Genomic DNA, 23382 nt, shown 5'->3' on the forward strand with positions numbered 1-23382 from the left:
CCTCTTATGTTGCGATGGAAGAATTTCCTACGGCAGCAGTTTTGGGTTTGGATAGGACCCTGCATAGACAACCTGGGACTGCAGGCATTGCAGTTCAGGAACTCTATGCAGACTACTTTTTCAGCCCAGAGGGGTCCTTGCCATGGCAGATGGAAGCTATTTGTGGCAGTGTTTGATTTCTTCTGTTCTCGTTCATTTTTTTTTTTGTTTTCAGATAGATTATGGAATTTATATTGTAGTTGAGTGTAGGGACTCGCAAGAGAATGAGGACCCTTGACGTGAGCTTGCGGGCTGAGGTTTTGGGCTATAAAAAGATTGACGTTGAATATTATTAATAAAGATGCTTTTTAAAGTCGACTGTTTTAAACAATAATCTAGTTGATATATGATCCCAAATACCTAATTTAAAGATTGATAATTAAGCAAGTATGTGGATCATTAACGTGATAGTGTTTTTTAAAACCCAGAAAATTATTGCTGTATTTCTAGCTTAAATTGCACACTGACTAATGCTGCAAAGGCCACAGATGTAGGGTCTTTCCAAAAATGGGTTATTTTTTTAAACCCAGAATATAATTGCAGTAGTTCAAGCTTCTATTTGACTGTCACAAATGCACATATGCTGTGCTGTTGCACAGAACTTGCATAAAATGGCCGCCGCCGCCCACCTAATTAACAGACGGATAAAAGTAATTTTTCTGGGTCACTGGGCTCAGGGCAGGGTAAAAAGATTGTGCACTGCACCCACAAAACAAAATCTAGGTAGATCGCTGACAGTGATGGCCAGTTCGCAGTGTTCGCCGACAAACACATGCGATCTGCCATCTTTATTCCCAAGCCCGGTGATGCAGAGATAAGTCCTTACCTGTGCCTGCGCCGCGAGCCGTTCTGAAACACATGCGGTTACCGGGAGCAGGCAGTTCCGAGAACAGGCCGATGAAGCCTGTTCTCGAAACTGCCTGCTCCCGGTGACTTCATGTGTTTCAGAGCGGCTCGCGGCACAGGCACAGGTAAGGACTTACCTCCTCATCGCCGGGCTTGGGAATAAAGATGGAAGATCGCATGTGTACGTCGGCAAACACAGCGAACTGGCCATCACTAATCGATGAGTTAACAACCACTTCTGATTAAAGATTCTGTCCTATTCTCTCCCTCACAGCAGCAGCATCCTCTCCCTACACTAGTAACAGAAGAGTGACGTGCAGCACTACGTGACTTCAGCTTATCTAGAGGCTGGATCACATGTTGCACCGGCCAATCACAGCCATGCCATTAGTAGGCATGGCTGTGATGGCTTCTAAGGGCACACGTGTTAAACGCTTGTTGATTGGCTGCTCTGCAGCCTTTCAAAAAGTGCCATTAACTCGCCGAACACCGAACCCGAACATTTACTAAAAAATGTTTTGGTTCGGGGTCCAAAAATCCCAAAGTTCGGTACGAACCCGAACTTCGGGCTCGCTCAACCCTACTCGGGAATCTATAATTTCCCGAGTATCTCTCCAGAGGCAGACTGACGAACATTCTTCCTTCTTCGCCTGGCCTGAGGCTGGTGGGTTGCTTGTGGGCTCCCTTTGGAAATGGCAGCAGGTTCTCTTGGCTGTTGTAGCTTCAGCCAGTGTTAGTGCAGGAGATGAGGCTGGTGAAAATACTGCAGGCGTTTCCACCCCTCCCAAGTCAGAATCCACAGGGTCATCCAGATTGACCACAGTACTGTATAGATAAATGACATGAAAACATATATTACATTGTGGCAAAATTACATTACAAAACACCAAAAGCATTATGGAAAACATAGTGCTGTATGTCTACAATAAGGTGAGCCGAGATAGATCACATACGTTTGAAAAATCTTCAGGTTTTCCATAAGCATTTAAGGACACATTACATAATCCAACCTTTGAAGGACTCTTGCTTTGTTATAGGCAAAACATTTTTTACAAATAGCTGGTTGTTTTGAGCTGTCCAGCACCAAAACATTCACACACATTCCGGAGCTAACCAAGTGCTGATATTTTGACCTTCTATATCTGCTCTGCTCAACCTGCGGCCATCCAGCTATTGCAAAACTCCAACTCCCATCATTTTCAGACAGCCTACATCTATAAGCCTACAGAAGGTCATAGTTAGAGTTGTACTTTTAAAACAGCTGGAGGGCCGCAGGATGAGCATCCCTGGTCTATATAAACGGAGAAGTAGATTTGCATTGCTTGACATAGTTAGCATATCTACATTTTCGGGGTTGTTGCTCATGCGGGTTAGAGTACAATATTACAAATAGGTAAAAGGCGGTAAACACACAAAAACACATATTTAAACTAGCATGTGTTTACGCCAACTTGGACACACATCAAGCGAATGTCCCCTTCAACTGTTTTAAAAGCCACACCTTTGGAAAATAACTAGAGGTGGGACGACTTGAATGGATCCGCAAATCCGGAGATGCGGTGTGGAATGGAACAGAAGCACGGAACAGAACTCCACTAAAGCACTACGGATTGCTTCCGTGGGGTTCCGGTCCCTGCCTCCACACCGGAAAAAGATAGAACTTGATCTATCTTTTTGCTAAACGGACGGATCGCGGACCCCATTCAAGTGAATGGGTTTGCGATCCGCATGCGTCTGGCCCACGGTCGGTGCCCTTGCATTGCATCCTCAGCACGGGCGCAGTGGGACAACGGCCGTGTGAATGAGCCCTAACTCTGTTATTGCGGGACCCCATAACGCAAATGTGAACCCGCCCTTACCTATTCCTGCTACCATGCTACATTCCACGTCTCTTTTAGTTGTATCTAACACGGAAAATTTATATGAAAAGACACAGGCATAAACATGCGTGTCTGAGACCAGATGATTGGAGACCTCACAGAATGGCATTGCAGGCTGCATGTAACCCCTAGGCCACATATTGTGTACCTCTACTTTAATATCTATATCAATTATGATACACGCGACCGTATGGCATTTTTAGTGTTTTGCGGTCTGTTTTTCACGGATCCATTGTTCAGTTTTTTGTTTCCGTTGTGTTTCCGTTTCTGTATACGGAAGACATACGGATGCATTTCCGTATGTGTTCAGTTTTTTGGGCGGACCCATTGACTTGAATGGAGCCACGGAACATGATTTTCCGGCAATAATAGGATATGTTCTATCTTTCAACGGAACGGGAAAAACTGAAATACTTAAACGGAATGCATACGGAGTACATTCCTTTTTTTTGCGGAACCATTGAAATGAATGGTTTCGTATACGGACCGTATACGGAACGCAAAAAACGGCCCATAAACGTGAAAAAAAAAATGACCGCGTGAAAGAGGCCTTAGAGAAAGCATTTTTTTGCATTGTGTTTCTGTTATTTGCAACATGCTCTGGGTCTGGCATTTTTTTTTCAGGTAATTACCTTTAGGCATCTCCTTTACACAAAAAAGTTAATTTTTCTCATATTTTGTGTTAAAAAACGTTTTTACCTTTTTTTTTTTAGCTTTTTTAGGCATTTTTCAACTCCCATAGAGATTAAGGGAAAGATACCATGCTACATTTTGATAATTTTTGAAAATCCATAATTCACTTTATGCTTTATAGTAACATCTGGAGGCATGAAAAAGTACAAATATGGAGCACCCCCCCCCCCAAAAAAAATTTAAATTAAAATAAAAACATGACAAGACTTCAATTATTTGATCAGTTATTTTCATCAGTTATTGTGAGCCAAAACCAGTTTTGACGCCTACTCAAAGATCAGGTATAATGGAAAGATCTGCACCTGTTCTGTGTTTTTGAACCTCACTAGGTTTTGGTTCATAATAACTGATGGAAATAACTGATCAAATAACTGAAGTGTGAACTCAGCCTCAGGGCTTGTTCACATGAACGTAAGGGCTCCGTGCCACGGAGCCAGCCGCATGCGGATCGCAGACCCACTCCATCTGTTCCGCAAAAAGATAGAGCAAATTCTATCTTTTTGTGGTGCGGAGGCACGAAACGGAACCCCACGGAAGTTATTCCGTGGGGTTCCGTTCCGTGCTTCCGTTCCACACCGCATCTCTGGATTTGCGGATCCATTCAAGTGAATGGGTCCAAATCCGTGATGTGGAATGCACACGGCCAGTGTCCCGTGTATTGCGGACCCTCCATATGCGCGCTGCAATATGGAAACAGAGGGGCAACGGCCGTGTGAATGAGCCCTTACACACCATTGGTGAAACCAGATTAACAGATTTCACCTGACAAAATTCCTGTATACAATTTTGTAATAAATAATGCTAAAAGTGCTGCAAAAAAATCTGTGGGAATACATAAAAAATGTGTTTGTTTTTTTTACAATAAAGGAAGGCAAAAATAGTATGGGGCATCAAGAATTCAGGCTTCAAAATGTTGTAAAAAAAAAAAAGGGTTTGCAACATTTTGGGATTCCTTGCCCAAACATTTTGTTACATTTTTGCATTTTTACACCACTCACTCCTGTTTTGAAAAGTAGGTGGAAAGCGGCATGGTTAGACTGTTGACTCTTTAAAAAGTGACAAATATTGTTTTTTTGGCGTTCTCTATATAGTAAAACTGACTTGAGCTTCATTTTCCAGGTCAGAACAATTATGGCAGTACCACATTTGTATAGTTTTTCTTGTATTTTAATACTGATTAAAAAAAAATAAAACCTTAAAAAATTGTTTTTTTCTTTTCATCGCCATATTCTAACACCTGTAACCTTTTTGTAATTATGTATATGGAGCAGTAGGAGGGCTCATTTTTTGTGGGATTATCTCTACTTTTAAGTTTCATACCATTTTGGGGTGTGAATGACTTTTTGATAATTTTTTATTAAATTTTTGTAGGAGGCGAAGTGACCAAAAAAATGGCATTTTGACTTTTCCGTTTCACCGTACAGGGAGTGCAGAATTATTAGGCAAGTTGTATTTTTGAGGATTAATTTTATTATTGAACAACAACCATGTTCTCAATGAACCCAAAAAACTCATTAATATCAAAGCTGAATATTTTTGGAAGTAGTTTTTAGTTTGTTTTTAGTTTTAGCTATTTTAGGGGGATATCTGTGTGTGCAGGTGACTATTACTGTGCATAATTATTAGGCAACTTAACAAAAAACAAATATATACCCATTTCAATTATTTATTTTTACTAGTGAAACCAATATAACATCTCAACATTCACAAATATACATTTCTGACATTCAAAAACAAAACAAAAACAAATCAGTGACCAATATAGCCACCTTTCTTTGCAAGGACACTCAAAAGCCTGCCATCCATGGATTCTGTCAGTGTTTTGATCTGTTCACCATCAACATTGCGTGCAGCAGCAACCACAGCCTCCCAGACACTGTTCAGAGAGGTGTACTGTTTTCCCTCCTTGTAAATCTCACATTTGATGATGGACCACAGGTTCTCAATGGGGTTCAGATCAGGTGAACAAGGAGGCCATGTCATTAGATTTTCTTCTTTTATACCCTTTCTTGCCAGCCACGCTGTGGAGTACTTGGACGCGTGTGATGGAGCATTGTCCTGCATGAAAATCATGTTTTTCTTGAAGGATGCAGACTTCTTCCTGTACCACTGCTTGAAGAAGATGTCTTCCAGAAACTGGCAGTAGGACTGGGAGTTGAGCTTGACTCCATCCTCAACCCGAAAAAGGCCCCACAAGCTCATCTTTGATGATACCAGCCCATACCAGTACTCCACCTCCACCTTGCTGGCGTCTGAGTCGGACTGGAGCTCTCTGCCCTTTACCAATCCAGCCACGGGCCCATCCATCTGGCCCATCAAGACTCACTCTCATTTCATCAGTCCATAAAACCTTAGAAAAATCAGTCTTGAGAAATTTCTTGGCCCAGTCTTGACGTTTCAGCTTGTGTGTCTTGTTCAGTGGTGGTCGTCTTTCAGCCTTTCTTACCTTGGCCATGTGTCTAAGTATTGCACACCTTGTGCTTTTGGGCACTCCAGTGATGTTGCAGCTCTGAAATATGGCCAAACTGGTGGCAAGTGGCATCTTGGCAGCTGCACGCTTGACTTTTCTCAGTTCATGGGCAGTTATTTTGCGCCTTGGTTTTTCCACACGTTTCTTGCGACCCTGTTGACTATTTTGAATGAAACGCTTGATTGTTCGATGATCACGCTTCAGAAGCTTTGCAATTTTAAGAGTGCTGCATCCCTCTGCAAGATATCTCACTATTTTTGACTTTTCTGAGCCTGTCAAGTCCTTCTTTTGACCCATTTTGCCAAAGGAAAGGAAGTTGCCTAATAATTATGCACACCTAATATAGGGTGTTGATGTCATTAGACCACACCCCTTCTCATTACAGAGATGCACATCACCTAATATGCTTAATTGGTAGTAGGCTTTCGAGCCTATACAGCTTGGAGTAAGACAACATGCATAAAGAGGATGATGTGGTCAAAATACTCATTTGCCTAATAATTCTGCACGCAGTGTATAGGTTAAATGTTTTTATATCTTAATAGTATAGGCGTTTTCACATCCAACGATGCCCATGATGTTTATTAATTTAATTTTTTTTATATTTTTATTTTATTTAATCCAATAAAGTACAAAAAGAGCAGTAGTAATACATTTAACAATTACATAATAAAAACATCAGGCATCAGCCAAGAAGAAGTAAGAGTGCTTAATACAATTGCACAGATATAAGTAGTAGGGTATTCGTTCCCCTGCCACTAAAATATGTTTATTTTTTTATTGTTTATTTTTATTATGATTTTGGGGAAAGGGGGTGATTAGAATGGTTATATTTTATTTTATTTATTTTTTATTTTTAAAAACATTTATTTTTTACACTTTTTAATAGTTCCCCTAGGGAACTTGATTAAGCAATCATCAGAGACATTGGAGTCTATGAGACTTACAGTTGCAAGAAAAAGTATGTGAACCCTTTGGAATGATATGGATTTCTGCACAAATTGGTCATAAAATGTGATCTGATCTTCATCTAAGTCACAACAATAGACAATCACAGTCTGCTTAAACTAATAACACACAAATAATTTAATGTTACCATGTTTTTATTGAACACACCATGTAAGTGTATGCTATGTTGCTATGGAGTCCTGCCATAGGCAGGGTATCCATAGGAACCTATGTGCGGCAGCCTCAGATCATTCAGGAGGACCAAGGCTGCCACATACACCGTCTGGCTGTCACAAGGGTGTCAAGAACCACGCCTGACTCCGTTATACCCGGGGTCAGGAAGTCGCAGCGGTTGGCTGCGCGCTCTATGTAAGATAGGGCTGTTTCCTTATGGTAGCTTTCTGGGTTTGCTTTGCAACCCTTTTGGCTCACTCAGGGATCCGTAGCTCTTTCTCCTCAGCTGTTCCTTGTCCAGCACTCCCAACCTCCTTATATTCCCCTCTCACACTTCTCTGGTTGCCAGATATATAGCTTCCTGCCTGGACATCTATTCTGACCCTCTGGAGCTGTGTTGCTGCGTTCTCTGGTTGTTGGTCCAGAACGCTACCCTCCGGATCCCTGTTGGACCTTTGTGGACTGCTGTGGTCGCCCACCTGGGTGTATGTGTTTGTCTGTATTATCTGTCCTCTCCCTGGTGTTTCCCTCTTAGTGTCAGTGGTGCGGACTAGCGATCCCACCGGCCCGTTCACTATCTAGGGCTCATTGTAGGGAAAGCCAGGGTTTAGGCACGTGATCGCCGCACGGGTGAGGAACCCGTCTAGGGACGTCAGGGCAGTCAGGTGCCAGCCGCAAGGTAAGTCAGGGGTCACCACCTTTCCCTCTCCCTTGGGCAGGGCTTTCCCTTTTCCCTCCCTGTGTGTGACGCCGGTCATTACATTATATCTGGCCCTTATTTTGTGTAGGTAAAAAAAAAAATAATAATATTTTTTTTTTACCTACTTAGAATCCAGTATGGATCAAATTGCTGCTCTGAACAAACAATTTCATGGCCTGTCTTTGGAGGTGGCAGGATTGAAGGCGTCGGTCCTCCAGCAACAGCAGCAATTACAACAGACCGCAAGCCCAGCGGTTGCTACTGGTAACCAGGTTGTTGCGGAACCCAAGGTCCCTCTCCCTGACAGATTATCTGGGGGAAGGGACAAGTTTTTGACATTCCGTGAGGCCTGTAAATTATATTTTAAACTGCGCCCTTACTCCTCTGGTAATGAAGAACAGCGGGTGGGGGTTGTTATTTCCCTGCTGCAGGGGGACCCGCAGTCCTGGGCGTTCTCTTTACCTACTGATTCCCAGGCTCTTCGGTCAGTGGATGAGTTTTTCAGGGCCTTGGGTCTCATATATGACGACCCTGACCGAGTCGCACTGGCTGAATCAAGATTACGGAGACTCCTACAAGGAGAGCGGCCGGTAGAGGAGTATTGCTCTGACTTCCGTAGGTGGACTACGGATACCCAATGGAACGACCCGGCTCTCAGGAGTCAGTTCTGCTCTGGGTTATCCGAAAGGGTTAAGGATGCGCTTGCATTATATGAGACCCCCTTTTCCCTTGATGCGGTTATGTCCCTTTCTATCCGAATAGATAGACGCCTTAGGGACAGGTTGAAAAAACCGGAGCAATTGGTAACCCCTCCCAAGCAGCAGTTAGTCTGTACGGACTTAGACGAGCCTATGCAGCTAGGAGGAACTACTCGTCAGGTCCGTCCTCCTGAGGCTCGCCGTAGGCGTGGGGTTTGTTTTTTTTGTGGGGAGAGGGGTCATTTCATTAATGTCTGTCCTTCTTTCCTCAGAAACAAAAGACCGTCGGAAAACTACTAACCCCAGGCTGTGTGGAGGATGTCAGCCGGGGGGTATACGTTTCCTCCATATGTACATCGCAATTTGTGTTGCCAGCGGTTATTGTTTTTGGTGATAAGACGGAGACTATTTCTTTCTTTCTAGACAGTGGAGCAGGGGTAAATTTGATAGATGCCCATTTTGCCTGCACTATGGGTTTGTCTCTCTTTATGCTACAGAGATCTATTCCCATATTCGCTATTGATTCTGCTCCTCTGTCTCAGAGAAACCTCACCCACATTGTCCATAACTTACACCTTCTGGTAGGGGACCACCATAACGAGTTGCTTTCATGTTATGTTCTGGAGGGGCTTCCCACTCCGGTGGTGTTGGGTCTTCCCTGGAGTGGAGTGAGCAGTGCAGAGAAAATTGCTTAAATAGCAATTGCTTAGTCGCCTCCATAACTACCCTACCTACATTTATTTCGGATTTTGAGGACGTTTTTTCTGAAAAGGGTTGTCAGAAGTTACCACCTCATCGTCCTTATGATTGCCCGGTTAACCTCATTCCCGGCGCAAAATTACCCAAGACCAGGTTATATAATCTTTCAGGTCCAGAGAGACAAGCCATGAAAGATTATATCTCCGAGAGCTTGGCTAAGGGACACATCAGACCCTCTTCTTCACCCGTGGCTGCAGGGTTTTTCTTCGTTAAAAAGAAAGATGGGGGCCTGCGTCCTTGCCTAGATTTTCGCGAATTAAATCGGATAACCATCCGAGACCCATACCCTCTTCCTCTCATTCCTGACCTGTTTAACCAGATTGCGGGTGCTAGGTGGTTCTCCAAACTTGATCTTAGGGGGGCCTACAATCTGATTCGTATTAAGGAGGGGGATGAGTGGAAGACAGCTTTTAACACCCCTGAGGGGCATTATGAAAATCTAGTTATGCCTTTCGGTCTGACCAATGCTCCTGCCGTCTTTCAACATTTCGTTAATGACATTTTTAGTCATCTAATCGGCAGGTTTGTGGTAATATACCTAGATGATATTTTAATTTATTCGTCTGATCTGAGAACACATGAGGTGCATGTCAGACAAATACTGCAGGTCCTACGGACGAATAAATTATATGCTAAAATTGAAAAATGTGTCTTCGCCGTTCAGGAGATACAATTCCTAGGTTATTTTTTATCTGCTTCAGGTTTCCGTATGGATCCTAGGAAGGTCCAGGCAATTTTAGATTGGGATCTTCCTGAGAACCTCAAAGCACTGCAACGGTTCTTGGGCTTTGCAAATTTCTATAGGAAATTCATTAAAAATTATTCACTTATTGTAAAACCCCTTACTGACATGACTAGAAAGGGGACTGATTTTTCTAAATGGTCTGACGCCGCAAAAGTTGCTTTTTCCTCTCTAAAAGAGAAGTTTACCTCAGCACCTCTACTAGTCCAACCTGATGTCTCTCAGCCTTTTATTGTTGAAGTCGATGCGTCAGAGGTGGGAGTGGGGGCGGTGCTGTCTCAGGGTCCGTCTCCTGGCAAATGGCGTCCTTGTACTTTCTTTTCTAAAAAACTATCTGCAGCAGAAAAGAACTACGATATTGGCAATAGGGAACTGTTAGCTATTAAACTAGCGTTTGAAGAATGGCGTCACTTTTTAGAGGGGGCAGTCCACCCCGTCACTGTGATTACGGACCACAAAAATCTTCTGTACCTCGAATCAGCTAAGCGTCTCACCCCTAGACAAGCTAGGTGGTCGCTATTTTTTACCAGGTTTAACTTTGTGATTACCTATCGTCCTGGGGCAAAGAATACCAAGGCTGATGCACTATCTCGTTGTTTCCCTGGAGGGGGTAATTGAGTGATCTGATGCCCATTCTTCAAAGAGGAGTGGTTGTTTCTGTGGTACACTCTGTTCTGGAGGGGAAGGTGTTAGAGGCCCAGGGGGACGCCCCGGTCTCTTGCCCCTCAGAGAAATTGTTTGTACCATTGAACCTGCGTTTCGAATTATTAAAGGAACATCATAATTCGGCAATTGCTGGGCACCCGGGTAGTAAAGCAACCTTGGAGCTATTGTCTCGTCGTTTTTGGTGGCCAAGGTTGCGTCAGGATGTATTGGATTTTGTGTCTTCTTGTTCTACCTGTGCGCGCGCAAAAGTTTCACATACACGTCCTGCAGGGTCTCTATTACCACTCGTCATTCCCAATAGACCATGGACACATCTGTCAATGGATTTTATCACTGACTTACCTTTGTCTGCGGGTAAAACAGTTATTTTGGTAGTAGTGGACAGGTTTAGCAAAATGGTACACTTCATTGCGTTACCCGCACTACCTAATGCTAAGACTCTTGCTCAGGTATTCGTCAGTGAAATCGTGAAGCTTCACGGGGTCCCGTCCGATGTTGTTTCGGATCGGGGTACCCAGTTCATTTCTAAATTTTGGAAAGATTTTTGTTCCCGTTTGGGGGTACACTTGTCCTTTTCCTCAGCTTTCCATCCTCAGTCGAATGGACAGACTGAGCGTACCAACCAAAACCTGGAGACATATCTAAGATGTTTTGTGTCTGAAAACCAAGAGTTGTGGTCATCATATTTACCGTTAGCTGAGTTTGCCATAAATAATCGTCGTCAGGAATCCACTGGCAAGTCACCATTTCTTGGTGCATATGGTTTTCATCCCCAATTCTGTACTTTCAAAGAGGGGGGGTCTTCTGGGGTTCCCGAAGAGGAACGGTTTTCGTCATCTCTTTCATCGGTATGGCAGAAGGTGCAAGCTAACTTGAAAAATATGGGAGGTAAATACAAATGCATGGCTGATAAGAGACGGTCGCCAGGTCCGGACCCAGGAGTGAATGACTATGTGTGGTTGTCTACTAGGAATATTAAATTGAAGGTTCCCTCTTGGAAACTGGGTCCTAGGTTTATTGGTCCTTACAAAATTGTAGCCATCATCAACCCCGTGGCTTTTCGCCTGGAGTTACCTCACACTAAGTCGTTACTCAAAAAATATGTTCCACCTCTAGAACCATCACCGCTGCCACCCCCTCCTGTTGTTGTGGATGGTAATCTAGAATTTCAGATATCCAAAATTGTTAATTCTCGTCGCGTCCGCCGCTCTCTTCAATATCTGGTGCATTGGAGAGGTTACGGTCCCGAGGAAAGAATGTGGGTTCCTGCGTCTGAGGTAAACGCCGACAGGCTAGTTCGGGTTTTTCATGCCTCTCATCCTGAGAGACCTGGTCCTGAGTGTCTGGAGGCCCCTCGTAGAGAGGGGGGTACTGTCACGAGGGTGTCAAGAACCACGCCTGACTCCGTTATACCCGGGGTCAGGAAGTCGCAGCGGTTGGCTGCGCGCTCTATGTAAGATAGGGCTGTTTCCTTATGGTAGCTTTCTGGGTTTGCTTTGCAACCCTTTTGGCTCACTCAGGGATCCGTAGCTCTTTCTCCTCAGCTGTTCCTTGTCCAGCACTCCCAACCTCCTTATATTCCCCTCTCACACTTCTCTGGTTGCCAGATATAGAGCTTCATGCCTGGACAGGTTTAGTTGAAAGAAGAAGATCGGACCAAATTTAAACGGCGCTGATGCAGAAGAAAGACTCCGTGTTGAGATGTTACCATATAGGTAATCTTTTATTCAAAAGTCTACGTGTTTCAGGGGCGGACTGCCCCCTTCATCAGGACAATAAAACTTATTAGGATAAAACATGTGTTCTGGTGTGCTTTACTATATAAACTCTGTTTGGGCGCAATGTGCAGTGACATAGGGGGCGTGAGGGGGGCGGGTTTGTGGGCGTGGAGGAGTCTGGTGTTGCTAAGCTACTGTGACCTCCCTTACGGCCGGTATTGGTGTTCTCAAGGCAGTGGGTAGGGGAGATTAGCATAAAGGGCGGGGATAGGGCGGGTTACAGAGCGGGGGGAGGATGTCTGTGGTGTCGGGGCACTGGACATTAGACTCTGATTACAGGCAGAGATGTTTGTAAGCGAAATCTGCTGATAAGCGGGAGGTGCTGACCAGAGGCATGATGTGCCGATATGAGGCATTATGGTCCTTCTTCCGATCCGCTGGCCGGCAGTGTAGTGACTGCCGGACAGACGGATTGGCAGGCGGGACATGGGAGGAGTTCTGGCTAGTGGTAAGGGAGAAGCCAGGTTGCCTGGTGTGTGGTACGCTAGCTCTCGTTGCTATGCCCTTATGTGACGTATAGGGCTGGGGGGAGAGGCTGGGAGTGACGTACAGGGGGCGTAGAGGCTGTGAGTGACGTACAGGGGGCGGTGTTCATAGCCCCGATCACATGACAGTGTCATTCCATTGTGTTTATAGCATTAGTGACCGGTATGTTTGGCTGCGGGGGTAAGGTATGCAGGTGATGTGGAGGATAGAAATGAAGAGGGGTATTTGTGCGCTTATAAAATATAATAAAAGATAAAGGGTAAAAAATGCAAATATATATATATAAATATATAATAAAAGGAAATTTGGAAAGACATAAAAGGTTTCCCCCATATACTTGTATACACATAAATATGTACACACGTGTATACACAGGGAATAAGAGGTAAAAAGGGAGTGAGTTAAATGAGATACATGAGTTAAATGAGTTAAATAAATAAATATATGTATACGGCGGTATGTTAAATAAATATATATATACGGTATATATATGGTGGCGGTATATGCATGTGCATGTAAATATAGTTTCTTTATTAGAGTATGGTTTCGCTCATTTCGTTTAATCCATATGGCCTCAGAGAATCTAGTTGGTAGATCCAATAGACCTCTCTTCTTTGGAGGATACTAAATCTATTATATGGGTTGGGTGGTATATGGTCAATAGGAGTAATTGTTAGTTTATGTCTATTTTTTTCTCGTGTGGTGGCGCAGTGTCGAGAGATGCTGTGTTTGATGCATAGTTTTTGGATGTTATACCTATGCTGGTTGACTCTGCAGTGCATTCCTGTGTTGTGCGGCCTATATACTGGAGGCCACATTCACATTCGATTAAGTATATGACGTAACTACTTTTGCAAGTTAGATGGTATTTTATTGGGAAGCTTGTGTCGTTTTTTGTGGAACTAAAAGAGGTCTTATTGTGTGTGATCATGTCGCAACCCAGGCATCGTTTCGTGGCGCATTTGTAGCTACTGCCGGACAGACGGTGTAGTGACTGCCGGACAGACGGATTGGCAGGCGGGACATGGGAGGAGTTCTGGCTAGTGGTAAGGGAGAAGCCAGGTTGCCTGGTGTGTGGTACGCTAGCTCTCGTTGCTATGCCCTTATGTGACGTATAGGGCTGGGGGGAGAGGCTGGGAGTGACGTACAGGGGGCGTAGAGGCTGTGAGTGACGTACAGGGGGCGCTACTTTCGTACCCATAGCGGTACCGCGACATTGATGATATGTAATGCCGTTGTATATAAAGAAATTGTTCTCTAAGATGAACCGTAAGCACTCCAATAAAAAGTTGACCTGTGGTGATTTTAGGGTAGTGTCGTTGCGTAGTGTGGCTTCTACGCACTTGATCCCTAGATTGTGTTCGATGTTTGAGTATAATGCTGTAACGTTAATGGTGAATAATGCATAGGTGCTCCTCCATGTTATGTTTCCAATTTCTTCCATTAGCTGTCTTGAGTCATGTAGGTAACTTGGTAGATTCTGGACATATGGTTGGAGAAAGAGATCAAGATAATGGGATAGATTACTTGTTGCTGAGTTTGTGTTTGACACGATGGGCCTCCCTGGGTTTTTTTCTGTATTCTTGTGTAGTTTTGGTAAATGATAGAAGTACGGGTTTGACGGTGCTTTAGGTATAGGGAAGTTTTTTTCTTTTTTGTTTATGTATTGAGTTTTATGGGCCCTTTTAACCAGGCTTACAAGGTTCTTAATTATATCCGGGAAGGGATTGTTATCTATTACCTGATAGTACTCAGTATCGTTTAGAATATTGTGTGCTTCTTTTTCGTATTCTTCTACATTTTGTATTACAATCCCACCTCCTTTATCAGCTGGCCGGATTATTAGGTTCTCATTGTTTTTAAGGCTCCTTAGGGCATATGTCTCTTGATAGGATAAGTTTCCATTTTTCGGGGGTCTCTTTGGATTCTGCTCAGAGGCAATTTTCTTTATGTCTGCTGATATTAGGTCAAAGAATGTCGGTATGAAATGTCCCTGACTTTGGACTGGAAAGAAACAAGATTTGGGACGCACTTCTTGATGTTTAAAAGTTTCAGGTTCCTCTATGTTTGTGCTCATCATAGTGTCTTTTTTGTTTCTTGTATTCTCATGTTCAAAATGTCTTTTTATTGTCTAATTTTTTCTAAATTTTTGGATGTCTAGGTACAGTTCGAACATATTGACATTATTATAGGGACAGAAAGAGAGACCCTTTTGAAGGAGGCTATTCTCTGACTTTGTGAGTTCATGCGATGATAAATTGAAGATTTTCACCGTCGGTATGGGGGTGATTTCAGTAGGGCCATTTTCCTTTTTATTTATATTCTTTTTGTTCTTCTGGTGTTTGCCTCCCCTGCATCCTCGGGTTCGTATTTTCTTTTCCCTGGGGTGGGTTTGAAGAATTTTGTTATGTGCTGGGTGTTCATTTTTTGGGTGTCCACCAGTTCTTTGTGTTTCATTGTGGTGCTGGGTATTTGTGTTGTCTGTTTGATATGGTCTAAAAAAGGAACCAAGGCTGATGCTCCTGCCATGGTGTTGTCGATAATAATTACAGACTCGTATTCGCTGTTTTGTTCTTGGGTCGAGGTCTGGTGTATAGTAAGGAGGGAATTGTTAAAATCATCGTCTAGTAGGAGGTTTGGACTTGGTGACTTTGTATTTGGGCTGCCACCTGATGGCAGGTCGAATGCCTCACTGATTTGGGTGTTTTTTTTTGGGCTCGGTGTTCTGGGTAACGGAACTGTTACCGTATCTATTTTGGTGTCTGTTTTTGTGGCGTCTCATTTAGTATTCAAAATATTTCGTTTTTAGTGCTTTGAATTTGACTAAGAATTCATCGTTTGTTGAATCTGAGTCAGTGTAGCTTGTGGAATGGTTGGGAAGCTCCTCTGGTGGGGTTACCTCCTTTTGTTTTTGTGTATGTCCAGCTTCTATTGTCGTATTGTTCGTATTGGAAGTTGTCAGTATGATATTATTTTTCTGAGGAGGTGAGGGGACTGGCAGAGGTGGGATATTGCTTTTCTGATGAAGTAAGGGAACTGGCAGGGGTGTGATATTACTTTTCTGGGGAAGTAGGGGAACTGGCAGAGGTGGGATATTACTTTTCTGAGGAAGTAAGGGAATTGGCAAAGGTGGGATATTACTTTTCTGAGGAAGTAGGGGAACTGGCAGAGATGAGAGACTACTCTTAGATACTTGGTTAGTTGGGGAGTTTGTCATGCCTGTCTTTTCCAACATGATGGAAGTGTTTTGTAGTGTATATGGGCTACTGTGGTGAGGTTTTATATATGATGGCTGGCGTGTATCTAATATACTGGTTGTGTCCTTCCTATACATTTTAGTAATGGTATTATTTTTGTTAATGGTACCTGTCTCAGTTGTATCTATGTTACGTGGTTTCTTATACATTTGGTTGGTAAAGGAGCGTGTTTTGACGTCAAAGTTAGTATAGGGTCTATGTTCCATTGGGGGATTTTTGTTATTTTGGTGTCCCCATTTTTGTTGGACTATGGGATTATGTTGGGTTTTTTTGGGGTGCGCTATCCTATATGTACCTTTTTCTTTATCGCGTCTGTCTCTTTGTAGTTTATTGGCTTTGCTAGCTATGATGTTCTGTTCGTTCTGATATATTCTATTGGTTAGATTGTGATTTATAGTGGTATAGTCAGGATGGTGGGTGAAAGGCTGTAGTTCTTTCATTATTGCTTCAATTGTTGTTATATGTTTGGCGGCAAGGGCCTCTCTTTTGTTGGAGATAATACGCATTAGCCCTACGGCACACTGATCTAAATAGGAGTTCCATTCGTAAGAAAAATTGGGGTCATCAGAGAAGGTGGGGACAATACCTATTCTTAATCCACGTGGCGCTATGTTCTCATCTATGTATAGCTGTAAAAACATTGTGTCTAGGGAGTGTAGAAGCTCACTTCTCAGGTTATCCTCTAAGACATTAAAAAGTTTACACATAGTTTCAGTTTCATCAGAGGTAAAACTTGCCGTGTCCGTTTTGTCTTGGTAAGACGCTTGGTCCGTTGAGTTCTTTCTTTCTTTTGTTGTATACCTCGAAATTAGAGATTTTCGTTGTTGGGCTCGTTGTGGAAAATAGTCCATTTTCTTGTAGGGGTTCCGACTGGTTCTGTTCTCACACTAGTGGCTGCAAATCCTCCTTTGGAAGCTTGGACTTGAGGTGTCCTCCGGGTTCTGCGTGTTCCCACCAGGCTCCGGATTAGGAATATATAAAAGAAAAAACCAGAAAGAGGCAGCGCCTCTTGTGTAGAACCTTACAGACAATAATACAGAATTACACTGATTATGCTTACCATGTGGTGTTGTGAAAAGTCACAACACCTATGTTTCGCCTTGCTGGCTGGACATCTATTCTGACCCTCTGGAGCTGTGTTGCTGCGTTCTCTGGTTGTTAGTCCAGAACGCTACCCTCCGGATCCCTGTTGGACCTTTGTGGACTGCTGTGGTCGCCTACCTGGGTGTATGTGTTTGTCTGTATTAAATGTCCTCTCCCTGGTGTTTCCCTCTTAGTGTCAGTGGTGCGGACTAGCGATCCCACCGGCCCGTTCACTATCTAGGGCTCATTGTAGGGAAAGCCAGGGTTTAGGCACGTGATCGCCGCACGGGTGAGGAACCCGTCTAGGGATGTCAGGGCAGTCAGGTGCCAGCCGCAAGGTGAGTCAGGGGTCACCACCTTTCTCTCTCCCTTTTCCCTCCCTGTGCGTGACGCCGGTCATTACACTGGCTCCCCCGATCCTCACTAGGGGGAGCTGGGAAGCTTCTGTGTTTTGCATTCCAAGATACCTTGGTCACATTTGACCATGGCATCAGAGGGGTTAAATGTCCATTATCAGAATTACTGCTGATCGCAGACATTAGCCATTGTTTCTTCTGTGTGAAACGAATGCACTCGGTCCACTCTGGAGTGGGCGCCATGTTTAAAGACCCTACATGCTACATACTATTATGTCACATATCGGGGTTAATACTGACATAATAAAGTTTCTGTTTTAGATTTAAGAATACAATATGTAAAGTAAAATCCATTACAGTAAACCAATCTTATCTTCTTAACAATTTTATCACATTTTTGTTATAAAAGCAGACAATGTCCTAAATGCTGTCTTTTTCAGTGCTTTAAGATTTAGGAAGCAAATAACAATAAAGAGAAAACAAAAGCATTAGATATTTTTCATATGATCCTTATTAATTATTTGATTATAATACATTTATTTCTTTGCACAACATGTCAGTATTGTAGTCTTCAGCAAGCATCACTGAGGCAGACTGATAAAATGATTCAGCTTTTTATCTCTTGTCACATAATTCTCAAAGGACATTTTCAAAATTTCTACCTTCACAAGCATATAAAATTAATGAAGAATAAAAAGTTCTATATGACAGAACTTTTACCGATGACTTACATTTAAAGAAACATATTCATAAAATATTTTAAAGGTGATATTAAAAGAGCAATAAAGCTATAAATGTGGGTGTAAAAAACAGATTGTTAATACCAGGCAGTAGTGATGGCCTTGCGATTCACCCAGCGGTCGGATTGCGGCGAACTTTGATCATTCGCGATCCGCCAAACATGCGAACATATGGCGATGTTCGCGCGCGCCATATTCTTTTGCATTGCGCCGAACTTTGACCCATGACACATCCATCAGGTGGGACAGGACAGTCAATTGAGACGTTTCAGCACATGGACACACCCTCACCATATAACAGAACCCGATCTGGCTGCCATTTTACATTCTGTATTTTGTCATTGTAGGGAGCGGTTGCTTTGTGGAGCAGGGACAGACTTTTAAGGACACCAAACGCTAGCTAATAGGGCCAGAAAAGTCCTTTTAAGGACTGGTATAGGTGTGCTATCGATAGGTGTGATATACAGAGGGGTGTGAAAAACTTATAATATACTTTCTAGCATAGAAAGTAAATTATAGTGCATTTGTACTGTGCAGCAGTTGTGTGCAGTTCTGCTGCGATACCGCAGCTATAAAGAGGGACAAATGCTATTGGAACAATTCATTTCAAAGGGTGTGATATAACCGTTAACCCCCCAAAAAAATGATTAAGGGGTGTGATATACCTGCTTTCACAAAAGACTCATTAAGGGGTTAGATATACCTGCTTCCACCAAATATAGATTGAGGCCTGCAATATACCTGCTTCCACAAATACTGATCTTCTCTAAGGACTTAGGCACAGGGTCATTTTGAAAATGACAGGCAGAGGAAGAGGCAGGCCGTTCCGCAGGGGTGGTAGGGGTCGGGCAGGTGCACCAGACCACAGCCTAAGTGGGAAGTTGGAGAAGGCGCTTGCAATTACTTCAAAGGACGCACCAGAGTTGGTAGAGTGGCTTACTCACCCTTCCGCTTCTGCACCCTCCTCATCCTCTGTATCTGCACCCTCCTCACTCTTAGCTGTGTTCACCCCCAAATTCACCACCACCACCATCATAGCCCCTCCACATGAGGCAGAGAAATTATTTTCCAGTCCAATCCCAGACCTTATTGATGCGCAGCCATTCTTGACATCGGATGAGGAAGAGGAGGTAGCCACCCAGCGATCTGAAGACAGTACCCGGATCAGCCCAAGGAGGGAGGTCCACGCTGTTGCTGCCTACTCAAATGTCAGTGGTGGTGAAGGTGAGGATGATGACGAGTCGATGGACGTCACGTGGGTGCCAACCAGAGAGGAAGAGGAGGGGAGTTCAGAGGGAGAGATGGAGCAGCAGAGAGGGAGGAGAAGGAGGAGAAGTAGGCACAGCTCGCAGGGCACAGGAGGAAAAAATCTGACTGCAAATGTATCTGGAGCTAGCCATCCACCATCCAAATTCACTTCTGGCACTTCTAAGACGCTGGCAGTCCGCAGTGTGAGCTTTTTTGAACGTGTTAGCTGCTGACAATAGTGTTGCCATCTGCAACCTGTGCTGTCAACGCATAAGTCGCGGTAAGCTCAACACTCACCTAGGGACCTGGTAAGAAGGCACCTGGCCTCCCATCACTGAGCCCAGTGGGAGCAACGCAATCAGGACCCACAAAGCTACACTCCCGTCACTCCACGCCCTGCCTCTTCTCCTTCTTCTCTCTCTTCCCATTTGTCCTCCACTCTACCTTCCACTGTGCCATTTTCGCGTTCATCTGGCATAAGGCAGGCTTCCTTGCACCAAATGTTCGAGCGCAAAAGGATGATGATGCCGGATAACCCTCTTGCCCAACGGCTGACCTCTGGCTTGTCGGAACTGCTAGCCCGCCAACTACTGCCATATAAACTGGTGGACTTGGAGGCCTTTAGAAAATTTGTGGCCAACGGCACACCACATTGAGCGACAAGTGAATATATCTCTGACACACAGTGTCGGTGCCAAGATGCATCTGACCACAGACACGTGGTCTAGCAAACACGGGCAGGGAAGGTACATAACTTTTACTGCCCACTGGGTGAACCTTCTGACGGCTGTCAAGCATGTAATCTTTGGCACCCGTGTGGATTTGGTCCTACCGCCACGGATTGCATGCAGGCCTGCCTCTTCTCCTCCTCCTACTCCATCCTCCTCCTCCTTCTCGGCTGACTCCTCCTTTTCCACTGCTACCGCCTCTTCTGCTGCGCCCCTCAAGCTCCCCAGAACCTATTTGACATGCCAGGTGAGATGATGCCATGCTGTGCTGCAGATGTTGTGCCTGGAAGCCAAGAGCAACACTGTTCCTGCACTGCTTTCAGCTCTGCAGTCACAGGCCGATCAGTGGCTAACCCCGCTCAATTTCACAGTTGGTAAAGTGGTGTGCAACAACGGTGCCAATCTGTTGAGCACACTAAAACAGGGCAAAATGACACACGTGCTGTGCATGGCACATTTCCTGAATTTAGTCATGCAGCGATTCGTTGACAAATACCCCGGGGTCCAGGACATCTTGCGGCAGGCCAGAAAAATCTCTGGCCATTTTAGAAGATCTTTGACTGCCATGGCTCGTCTTGCTGACGTTTAGCGGTGACACCACTTGCCCGTCAGACGTCTGGTTTGTGACAGCACAACGCACTAGAACTCCACCTTGTATATGCTTGATGGGCTGCTCCAGCAGCAATGTGCCATTAACGACTACCTGTACGAACTCTGCAGCAGGACAGGTTCTGGAGAGCTTGGTTTCGTTTCACCACGCCAATGGCTGCTCATGCGCTATGCATGCAGACTTCTGCGGCCATTTGATGAGATCACCAAACTGGTCAGTCACAGCCAGGGTGCCATCAGTGACATCATACCTTACGCCTTCTTTCTAGAGCATGCATTGCGTCATGTCATTGATCAAGCCCTCAATGAGCAGGAGCAGGAAGATGAGGAAGTCGCAATGCTGAATGAATTCCCAGAGGGGCTACTCCTTCTGAGACAAGTCAGCAGGATTCTGAAGAGGAGTCAGAGGAGGATGGTGGCTGGGGGGAGGAGAAGAAGCAAGAAAAGAAGGCTTTTAGGGGGACTTCAAACTTTTCGGGGATCCATGGTGTTGTCCGTGGCTGGGGGGAGGAGAACGAGGATGATATTCTCCTGGGCGATGAGCAGGAGCCAGGGCGCTCCACCACTTCAAATTTAGTGCAAATGGGGGACTTCATGCTCCAGTGTCTGCAAAGGGACCCCTGTATAAAAAGTATAAAGGGCAAGGACCAGTACTGGGTGACAACGTCCTTAGACCCCTGGTGCAAACACAAAATGGCGGACATGTTACCATCATCACAGAGGGCTGGCAAAATGCAGCATTTCCAGGCCTTGCTGCGAGAGATCCTGCATTCTGCTGTTGCGGGCACTGGCAGAGGAATTTCCACCCACAGCGAAACAGGTGCGGGTACCAATCTTACTGTGCCTGCAAGAAGAGGGCGGTTTGAAGATGTGTTGGTCACTATGGATATGAGATCATTCTTGCAGCCAACCCATTGAGAGCTGCCCTCCGGATACAGCCTCAGGGAACGCCTAGACCGACAGGTGTCCGACTACATTGGGTTAACGGCTGATGTGGATGCTCTGAGAAGCGAGGAACCCCTGGACTACTGGGTGTGCAGGCTTGACCTGTGGCCAGAGCTGGCACAATTTGCCATGGAACTGTTGGATTGCCCCTCGTTGAGTGTCCTGTCCGAAAGGACGTTCATCGCAGCAGGGGGGATCGTGACTGATAAGCGCACTCGCCTAGCTCACGACAGTGTGGACTACCTCACATTTTTTTTAAATAAATAAGGCATGGATCTTGGAGGAATTCAACACCTGTGACGACCACGTGTAATTGAATTTCCTCATGCCAGCCCACACATATCCGCTACGACTCAGAACAAAGAATGGTCCTTGTCTTATGTATATACAGCGGCATAAAAGGCCTTTTCTGTCAGGTGAATACCTAATATTTGAGGCCTCTACTCCAGTGGCCTACAGTAAAGTTTTTATCCAGTGACCGCCTAATGTACCTCCAGCCACAGAATCACAAGTTCTTTTGTGTCAGGTTAATGCCTAATTTTTGGGGCCTCTACTCCAGTGGTCTACAGTAATATTTAAATCCAGTGAACACCTAATTTACCCCCAGCCACATCATCACAAGTTCTTTACTGTCAGGTAAATGCTTAATTTTTGGGGCCTGTACTGGCCAACAGTAAAATTTTTATTCAGTGACCGCCTAATGTACCTCCAGCCACATAATCACAAGTTCTTTTCTGTCAGGTGAATGCCTAATTTTTGGCGCCCGTACTCCTGTGGCCTAAAATAAAATTTCTCTAGTCTCCAGCAGGGCACATTTTTGAGAGTTTCCCTTTAAGATGCATAAAAATGGTCCCTGATTAAAATACATATTTTTTGTGTGAATTTTTGCCAATGATCCCCCTCTGGTATATTACTGTCCATGTTATGGGACTATTTGTGTACTTCTAGTAAGTGTTTGCTGGCTGCAAATATGACCTGAAGGATTTTCAGGTTTGCCTGCCATTAAAGTGAATGAGGCCCGGTTCGCGAACATTTGATCGCAAACGCGCGTTCGCGAATCGTCCCGGCCGATGTTCGTCCATCACTATCCACCAATATAGGGAAGATCCAGTGGAATTCATATACAAGAAAAATGCTTATAAACCCAAAAAAACGCATCTATATCGCAAGGAAAACACAACATATGAATCTAAACTATTATAGTGACAGACAGGGAACATGGAATGCAACCATTTATTCTGCAGTAAATCTATATGCCCTTAATACAATTGGCTGGAATAAGTGAAAATAAGGACAAAAATAAATGTTATCCATTCCGGGTTTTCAAGCCAGCCCACTAAAGAGTATAAGAAGGGTGATATGGAGATATGCGGGTAACCACTGATGAAGGAGTCAGACTCAGACTCCGAAACACGTCTGGTGAAACTAACACTGTACCCGCACATCTCACTCTGGGAGAAACAATGTCTAACCACTTCCTCTGAAGCGCATCACTAATCGTTGTTTGTCTATACCGTCACGGGACCCCACTGAGCAC

This window comes from Bufo bufo, chromosome 2, assembly GCF_905171765.1.
Source record: "Bufo bufo chromosome 2, aBufBuf1.1, whole genome shotgun sequence".
In the NCBI taxonomy this organism is placed as follows: domain Eukaryota; kingdom Metazoa; phylum Chordata; class Amphibia; order Anura; family Bufonidae; genus Bufo; species Bufo bufo.